Here is a 9,230-nt window from a genome sequence, read left to right as displayed (position 1 = left end):
TGGTCTTCATTTCTTGCTCTAGCATAAATAGATACCTCATGTAGATTATAGAATGCATCTTCTATGTTTTTATTGTGCACCTACTTTTGTGTGTTTTCCTTCCAATTTGTGGTGTTATTTCTTTTCACTGTATGCCTCATCTAACTTTTCCTCTAAATTTGCTAATTCTTCCTTGCCAAAGTGGAACAATCAAATTGCTTTGAGGAAAACTCTGTTTATAGTTTTCTTCCTTGACTGAATTTCAATTATACTGAAAGGCCAGAAACCACACAACATCAATGGATTTACCTGAGTAGTCGTAGACTTAGGAAACGAGGCTTGATTGAAATTGAAATTAGAGTTTGCCTTCTCTGTTGTACTCTACAAGGAGAGAATGGCCTTATAAGATATTTTTTTTTTTTTGGTGACTGAGTTCAGTAATTTAACAACTTTTGATTGTTTTCGTTAAAGTTCAAAGAAATAGGATGTGCAATATGACATATGTTTCTTAATTTGGAAAATCATTTTGACTTGGCAAAAATTGAAGCTAATATTTTATTGCTTTGAACCTGCTGAACTTGCCTACACCGTATATGTGTGCACTCTTTTTCTTGAAAGTGTTTTTTTCCCCAACTAACAGTATGATGTAATACACAAGGGATTAGTAATCCAAGCTCTTCTCATGGTGAAATGAGTACACTCGTCTTAACTGGCTAGGAAAGAGTTGGAAATATATGAACGTCTCATATTTGAGTATCTCTAAGTGCTGGTTTCAGTTGCTCGAGTTGGATGGAATTGTTGTCACATACTCTGTTTGACAATGGACACATCTTGGTCATAAGAATCTTCTAGAGTTATGGTCATGCAATAAGTGGAATATTCATGTAGCTGACAGTGTAACAGGAGGTGGAAAATTGGGTGCTCCTTATCATAAGTAGATGTTATGGTAAACAATATTTGCACCAGAATTGGTTCTGCTGGCAGCAATAAATTACAAGTCCTGAGGGCAGCAAAGAAGCATATTCTTGGTTCGTCTACTTTGGAAGAGTTGCTGTGCCATTGTCTCTTGTACTGAGTAACTAAAAACACAGGTGTCTTGGATGAAAATGTTGCACCTAGCTAGCTTGTCTGCTGTGAGAAGGACAACATGCATCATCACCAGGCATAAACAGATGCCGTGATGTGACACCTCTTGGCATTGCGGCATTCTGGTGAAAATCTGGTTTAGTGATCTCGTTTCCTGAGTGAAGATTAATTTATGAGGAAAAAAGTGAAGTTTGCAGCAGAATCTTGTCTCACTGACTAATATGAAGTTAAAAATCATTGACAGTCTTTTATAGGGTGCCATAGAATGATAGGTTGGATCTGTGGTGTACAGAGGAATTGATACTGTGAGGTATTTTTGTTGACATCTCTGAGGCTGTAGCTTGGCAAACTGCACAATTAGGAACCTTCATTTATGCATGAGTGAATAATCATGTTCATGATAATATACACATTTTTGTGGAATTTTAGTGCTGTGTTTTAGTTAACAGTGACAGATGTTGATACCTTATGCTCTCAGTTCCCATATCCTTGTGTTTATTATGTTATGTTTTATCTCACATGTTCATGGTACAGTTGATTCCTTCACTTATTTTATTTTATTTTTTTAATCCTAAAACTTTCACATGGATTTAATTGGGAGCTTTGATTGACTTCTTTATGTCAGTCTCCTGATCAAATCTTTCGTGATTTGGCTTTTTCTTTTTGTTTCTTATGCCTCAATGTTTTGTTTTGTGGAACCCATATTCCTTATGCTATTGAATACTTTGTTATGAGCATTATGGATTTGATATGGCTTTTTCTTTAGAGTAAACAAAGCAAGAGTCTTTGGTGACAACCACTTTAATGTTAATTTCCTGTTCTATAGTATTTGAAATGGCGTGGTGCCTAATTTATATTTTTTAAAAGTAATTCTTTGCATGCTTAAAACATGAATCATTATTACTTGCCATTTCAGTTAATTTTATTTGCATCACACATAGTAACAATCAGATAGTCAATTACTTTTGTCTTCCCTGATGTTGCTGCTGCAATAATAATCAACCAATCATTTTGTTTGTGTAACTATCAAATGACAGGTGCTGTAGAGCTTGCTGCTGTTGGCGTCTCAATAGCTCTGTTTAATCAAGTGTCAAGAATTGCCATATTTCCCCTTGTCAGTGTTACAACATCCTTTGTTGCCGAGGAAGATGCTGTGTCTAAAACAGTTACTGAAGAAGCTGAGATTGGAACATATGAAAGCTCTTTTTCTGAGGAGAATGAATTGAAAGAATTGATTCAACATGATGGTATTTCAGTGATAAAGAATTGAATACTTATATAATGTTTTTCAATATCTATTTAGTCAAGCTTATGAAAAAATGTGGAAGCTAATTAGGCAAGTTGTGCAACAAAATACTGATCTGTCTATTTGTTGCCATTGACTATCAGATCGTGAGAAACAAGTTCATGGCTCATCTTTAAGCTATAATAATGCCGCAAGAATCATCAAATCAGAAAATGAATACAAATATATTCCATCAGTTACATCAGCATTGGTGATAGGTGGCATACTTGGTCTTGTTCAAGCTTTCATTCTCATTTTAGGAGCAAAACCACTCTTGAACTTTATGGGTGTAAAAGCGGTAAGTAGACATTACTAAATTATTCTATTAAATGGTTCCATTCATGATTTCCACTTCTTTGTTTATTACCGTATGAGTGGTTTTTATCATCACATTCACTACCTTAAATGTAGACAACTTGATTCTTGTTCACTAATCAGAAGTCGATGTTTCCACTTGTCTATCAAAAAGTTAAATTAAGTCCTTTGTCCAACAATCTCTTGTTCAGAAAGGGTAACTTTTAAGCCTTTTAGAGTATCAGTGTAGAAGAGCTTACTGCATCTATGGTCTTATTAGGAGCATACGCTTATCCCATCATTTAGAAATGATATGGATACATTTATCATGCCCATTAGAACGGGGTCAGAGGGATCAAAAACCGCTAATTCGTATAGAGCCATCGAGCCAGCCCAACCAGAAACTAGAGCTGTATGCATTATATGGACAGAAAGTAATCGACCGGGATCATTCAATACGACAGTATAGTGAATGAATTGAAAGAAGTACAAGGAAGTGTCCTACATACTCTGGTTGTCTTTAAGAATTACGAATGGTAATTTCTTTCTGATGCCTTTAAAGCACCCTTGATTCTTATGTGGTTATGGTCTTGAAACATTGTGTTTTCATCTTTATATTTTGCTATGATGTTTCCATACTGTATCCAGAACTGCTAGCCAACATGTGATGAGCTTTTACTTGCAACAAGGACTCACCCTATGCTCACTCCAGCATCCCCAATGCTTGACCTGCAGGGTCTCTTGGGGCTCCTGCTGTTCTGTTGTCATTAGCCATGCAAGGGGTCTTTCGAGATTTAAAGAACCAGAAAACCCTCTTTATGCTACTGTTGAAATTAGAAAAACAATGTCCAGTATTCACTCACATGTTCACTCAAAAGCTTGTTGTACTTGTATCATTTCAATTCTACGCTTCCTAGTTTTGAACATGTTTGTACTTGGGGAAATTTTTATTTATCTTGATTCAGTTTTATAATATATGCTCGAGGGGATTATCTCAATTTATTGCATATGAGTGATAGTGCATTTAGAGATAAACATTGTTTCTTTTTCATGCTTGAAAAGAGCCCTTTTTCAAATGATGAGCCTCTGACATTATTATAAAAATGATAATCCAGACCTTGCTTCGTGAACTTGAAAAAGAGTACACTTGAGCATGTATGTAAATTCAGGCAACACGATTTCACCATAGTATTGCATCTTAATATTTTATCCTAACACTTGAGAATGAAGTCAGAATATGTCCAGAGATATATGATCTGTGCAAGACAAAAAGAAAAGATTTTGATTTAAAAGATTTTCCTTTATGTGGTTAAGGTCATCCATAAACTCTGAGATCAGCATTGAATAAACGCTGTAGTTTGAAACTTTGAATGATTTCGCATAGCCTACCTACGGTCAACATGTTTGGTATGATCCTGATTGTTCACCTGTGATTTCATTTTCATGGGGCATCATCATTGAGGCCCTCATCAATCTCTGCTTTCCTAGTGTCATTGATAATTCTACCAAAAGTTTATTTGAAACCAGCATCACCTCTTTTTCATACATTTGAGTTATTTTTGAGCAGTTGGTATCAGTTTACTGCGCTGCATGAGCCTTAGTCACTATTCCAGCCAAGTCATCTATTCTTTAAGTAGAAAAATGTTGTTTATGTTTTATCTGGAGCATCTAGTTCCCTTGAATTGAAAACATTTTTAGGTATACGGCATCCGAGCTCTCCATTTCCAGTTCAATCGATTTTAAAATAAAATTTTTAGACTATAGTTTTTCGTCATCTATATCTGTTTCAGTATATGATAAAGCTGCAATTAAGAATGTTTTTACTGTTAAGATTATTGAACTTCAGCACTTCAGGATCATCAAAAACTCAATAGATCTAGAAATGTTAGCTACAAACACTTGGGTTACTATTTTCCCAAATTCCATAATTGTCTTGTGTCAAGAACATTTTCTGGAAAACCATGAAGGGATTGATATTAAGCTTAAAATTGGCTTCGAAAATTCATATAAAGTTTTATCTTCCACCTCCATGGCATGCCTTATCCTTGATTGAATTAAAGTTGCACCTTGTTGATGATGATAGTGTTGCAATGTTCTGAAGCATGTGGAAGTGCAAGCATCACCGTGTGCTCTGGTTAAGTTTTCTATATAATATGTTTCCATAACTCTAATATTTTTCACTTGTGCCATAAATATTTATGATAACAGAGTGACACCAAATCCAGCTAAATATCTGCTTCAGTTTGCAATATAAAACTATTGACGCAATATTGTTCCTGGTACTGCTGTGGAAGAACCTTTAAGTGAATGGGAAGGCTTATCCAAATCTTTTGCAACCATTCATGAATATGGTAATCTCAAATTTGAGAACTATGGTTACTTTCTGAACTGCCATCATATCTGGACTGATAATGATATCATTTAACTCAAAACATAGTGTTCGAGGACAGTGAGGGCTGCCTTGATTCCATACTATTTCTTTTGCCTGATTATTTCACCAATATTTCTCATAAAGAGGAGTTTCTCTATACTATTTTTCCTCTCATATAGTGCCTATTTTTGTATTACTTGATCTCTATTTTTGTTGTGCTTCTAAATTGGATTTTTGATATTTATCTTAACTGCCATCTTCCTTACCAATTTAGTGGCTGGAGATACAACATATAATTTTTAGACCACAATCTTTTATGTTTGTGTTCGGCTTGGGTGTCAGTGAGATGCGGCAATAGCACATGTTATTTCTCAGTAAGTACTATAGAATCTCGCCTAAATTAATCAACCTTTTCTTTCCCTTGAGTTTGCTCATATGTGTGTCAATGATGGAAGGATGCGTACCATACATCTTCTGGTATTAATTGTTTGGTGTATAACAGAACTTGGTATATAATGCAGATACCTCATTTCGGTGATACTGCTGTGGCAACTATTGAGAAAAGTCGATGTCTTACCTCCCAGTTTTAAAGACCTACAGTTCAGCCGATTCTTGAAAAACGGTAAATACTTCTTGGTTGATATTCCGGTTACAAATCAAAATTTAAAGTTTCATTCTTTTAATATTACTTAAACTAGTGTTTCTTTTCTTTAGGACGCTCCACTCACTTTAATAGCATTTGACAAAGCCATGGTCTTCTAAAACTACAATTTGTTTCAGGGTTTCTGTTACTAGCTCGAGTCATAGCTGTAACATTTTGTGTAACTCTATCTGCATCAATGGCTGCTCGCCAAGGATCAATTCCTATGGCTGCTTTCCAGATTTGCTTACAGGTCTGGCTGGCTTCATCCCTTCTTGCTGATGGACTTGCTGTTGCTGGACAGGTTACAAAATAATAATACATCTTGTAGAGCCTGATAATTATAAATTGATATAGAACATCACCAGAAATAATGCACGAATTAAATGTGATTTTGTGAATAGGCAATCCTTGCAAGCTCTTTTGCTAGAAAAAATCACAGTAAGGCAATGACTGCCGCATCCCGGGTACTACAGGTATTCAATGGTTTGCATAATCTCTAAATACTTCAATGCATTGTGATAATTATTACGGATGCTTCTCATAATTCTTTTTACAGTTTGGAGTTATTCTTGGGTTAGGCCTAACTGTAGTCCTTGTGATTGGTTTGCAATTTGGATCAAGATTATTTACTAAAGATGCCAGTGTACTTCACCTGATTCATATAGGAATCCCGGTACAATGTTAATATACACATCCATTTTTTTCTGCATTTGTTTTAAAAGAGTGAAATAATGTCATGCAACTCTTCTCTAACACTTTGTTTTGCTTTTTATTGTTCTTCCAGTTTGTTGCTCTTACTCAGCCGATTAATGCATTGGCATTTGTTTTCGATGGCATTAACTTCGGAGCATCTGATTATGCTTATTCTGCTTATTCCATGGCAAGTAAAAATAGATCAATTTCTAACAAACATATATAACATCATGCTGACTTGATTTTTATTTATCTCAGATCACAGTGGCGGTAATTAGCATCATTGTCTTGTTACTCCTCTCCTCAAGTTATGGTTTTATCGGAATCTGGGTTGCCTTGTCAATCTACATGAGCTTGCGGATGTTCGCGGGGTTTTGGAGGTAATGTTGCAGCTTCATTAATTTAAATTGTTGTTTAAAACTTTTCATATTAATTACTTTTGAACCTCGTCATTCGGCCTCACTACCACTAATCCTTCAGTCAACTTCCAATTTTGTCAATTGAATCATTTGTGTTTCTGGATTTACATTGTGCTTGGCAAAATTGTAAGGTAATTTTGACAAAAATTTTACTCAACTTTATCAATGGCCATGGATGAGGACTTCAACTATAGCCGATCATATCATTATACAGAATCAGTGATCATTCAGTAACTTTTCAGTATAAATAGCAATTTACTTCTCTATCAACAACCAACATATATCATCGATAAATTGCTCATAGTTCCCCAAACTGTAATACTCTATGTTTTTGCAGACATGATAATTGTGATTGTGCTACATCGGTTAGTTAACTCTAATACGTCCTCTTGATACTATTTTTGAGACGCTAACTGGAACACATATTATCTTGAGCTCATTTTCAGTCCGAAAAAGCTTAAGCTAATGTAAACTGATTGATCAGTCTATCGACATTTGTATGAAATATTTCTGAATGTAAATTTGCATTATATATGTCTCAGAATCGGGACTGCGACCGGGCCATGGACATTCCTTCGGAGTTTAACATAGTTAAATGTATCTATTCGAATGTTCGGAGAATGTGAAACTTCAATGCATGTATTTATTGACGCCACGGGAGTATACTTTAGTTTTGCTCGGAGGAAAGAATTGAATAGAGGAATTCTGACAGAGATACACAGAAAAAGATGTATGTTTATCTGAAAAATGAAGGTAAAATGTAAAGTGATTTGGCCATGTATATGATTATGTTGTAATTCTAATTTTATTCAAATGAAGTTATTAACATTAAAGAACAAAAAATATTTATAGATTTTTATGTTCGCGGGTTTAATGTATTACCATAGTAATGAGGTCATTGAGGTGTGGAACGGTATGCTGTTCCAGGAATATAATATGGTTATTGGTCTATGTTTGGTTAAGAACTTATATTACTGATGATAATTTATTATTATATTTAGTTGATCACACTAATCAATATGGTAAAGTTCATAATTTCTTTGAACCACAAATTTTTATCAAAATAAAAATAAAAATGGAGAACGTAATAACTTACAAAATGAAAATATTGGTAGTCAAAGATACACTTATTATGACCGTAATACTTTATTCTATTATGTGACAAAGCGACGAAAGCGTGCATCCACAATAGAATGTCGAAGAGACAAGTACAGAGGAGTGCACTGGGTGGCATAATTATTTTACTCAATTTGAATCATAATTTATTTTTCCTTTGGTTAGCCTAAATATTAAATTTATTGTTTTTTAGTTAAGTTAAATGTTGTTATTTTGTAAGTGAACTTTAAATAAAGTGACCTATATCATTTTTATAACTACTTTTTTTTTTAAAAAAAAATCTCAACCCCTTTTAAATTTATAATTATGCAAAATCTTCAAATTAAATTTGAACACAATGAAATGAAGGAAAAGTTTTATCATTAATATTATTCTAGGTTTGTTATTCCTTTAACGTATAGAGGTTTTTTTTTTATATTGTATTTTTTTTTAAATTATTTACCAAAATAAGTATTTTTTAAATTAATTACCAAAATACGCAAAAAGTACCATGCATGGTACTTGTTTGCACATGGGTTATTATTATTTTTTTTTAATTTATAATAGTTTAATATATGATATTTTACATTTACAACCTCATAAATTTTTTAAATTAAATTTTCTTTTCACACCCCTATTTAAATTTTCTTTTGATAGTTACATATTTAACCATAATTTTAAAAGAAATTATTATGGTCAAATATGTAACCACGATCAAACGACAATTGTCGATGAGTCAAACGCTGACCCGTAAAAATTATTATGGTCAAATGCTGAACCATCAATAACGAGGATAGTCAAACTTGATAATTGTTAGGGATTTATGATGATCAAATCAGAAATCACCAATAATAAGAGACGATCAAACGTAAAATATCATAAGGACTAAAATGTAAAATATTATATAAAAAAACCATAGTAAAATTTAAATAGGGTTGTGAAAACAAATTTTAATTTAAAAAATTTATGAGGTTGTAAATGTAAAATATCATATATAAAAATTATTATAAAATTTAAAAATTTAATAATAACTCATAGTAGAAAAAGTACCATGCATGGTACTTTTTGTGCATTTTGATAATTAATTTATACTTATTTTAGTAAATAATTTAAAAAATACAATATTTTTTTTTAAAAAAAGCCCACGTATAGATAAGGCATAATTTGATGTGTACCAAAAAGAATTATATTCATAAAAAATTCACTACCCACAAAATTTATCAAAAAAAAAAAAAATTCCAAATATTAATTCAAAAGACTACTACTACAACTAAAATAAAAATGTAGTTTCAAAACTCTATATTTATTTTTTTAGATACATTTTTAATGGTTTAAAATATTACTCGCTTTTTTAATATGTATATC

The 9,230-nt window shown here is 32.9% G+C and overlaps 1 pseudogene; it reads left to right on the top strand.

The window, feature by feature from the left end:
* The first annotated feature begins 2,080 nt into the window (after window positions 1-2,080).
* LOC120253784 lies at window positions 2,081-7,450 on the top strand (annotated as a pseudogene).
* The last annotated feature ends 1,780 nt before the right edge of the window (window positions 7,451-9,230 follow it).

The sequence above is a fragment of the Dioscorea cayenensis genome, unplaced genomic scaffold (genome assembly GCF_009730915.1).
Source record: "Dioscorea cayenensis subsp. rotundata cultivar TDr96_F1 unplaced genomic scaffold, TDr96_F1_v2_PseudoChromosome.rev07_lg8_w22 25.fasta BLBR01000207.1, whole genome shotgun sequence".
NCBI lineage: Eukaryota > Viridiplantae > Streptophyta > Magnoliopsida > Dioscoreales > Dioscoreaceae > Dioscorea > Dioscorea cayenensis.
This window is presented reverse-complemented; position numbering and strand designations above follow the sequence as displayed.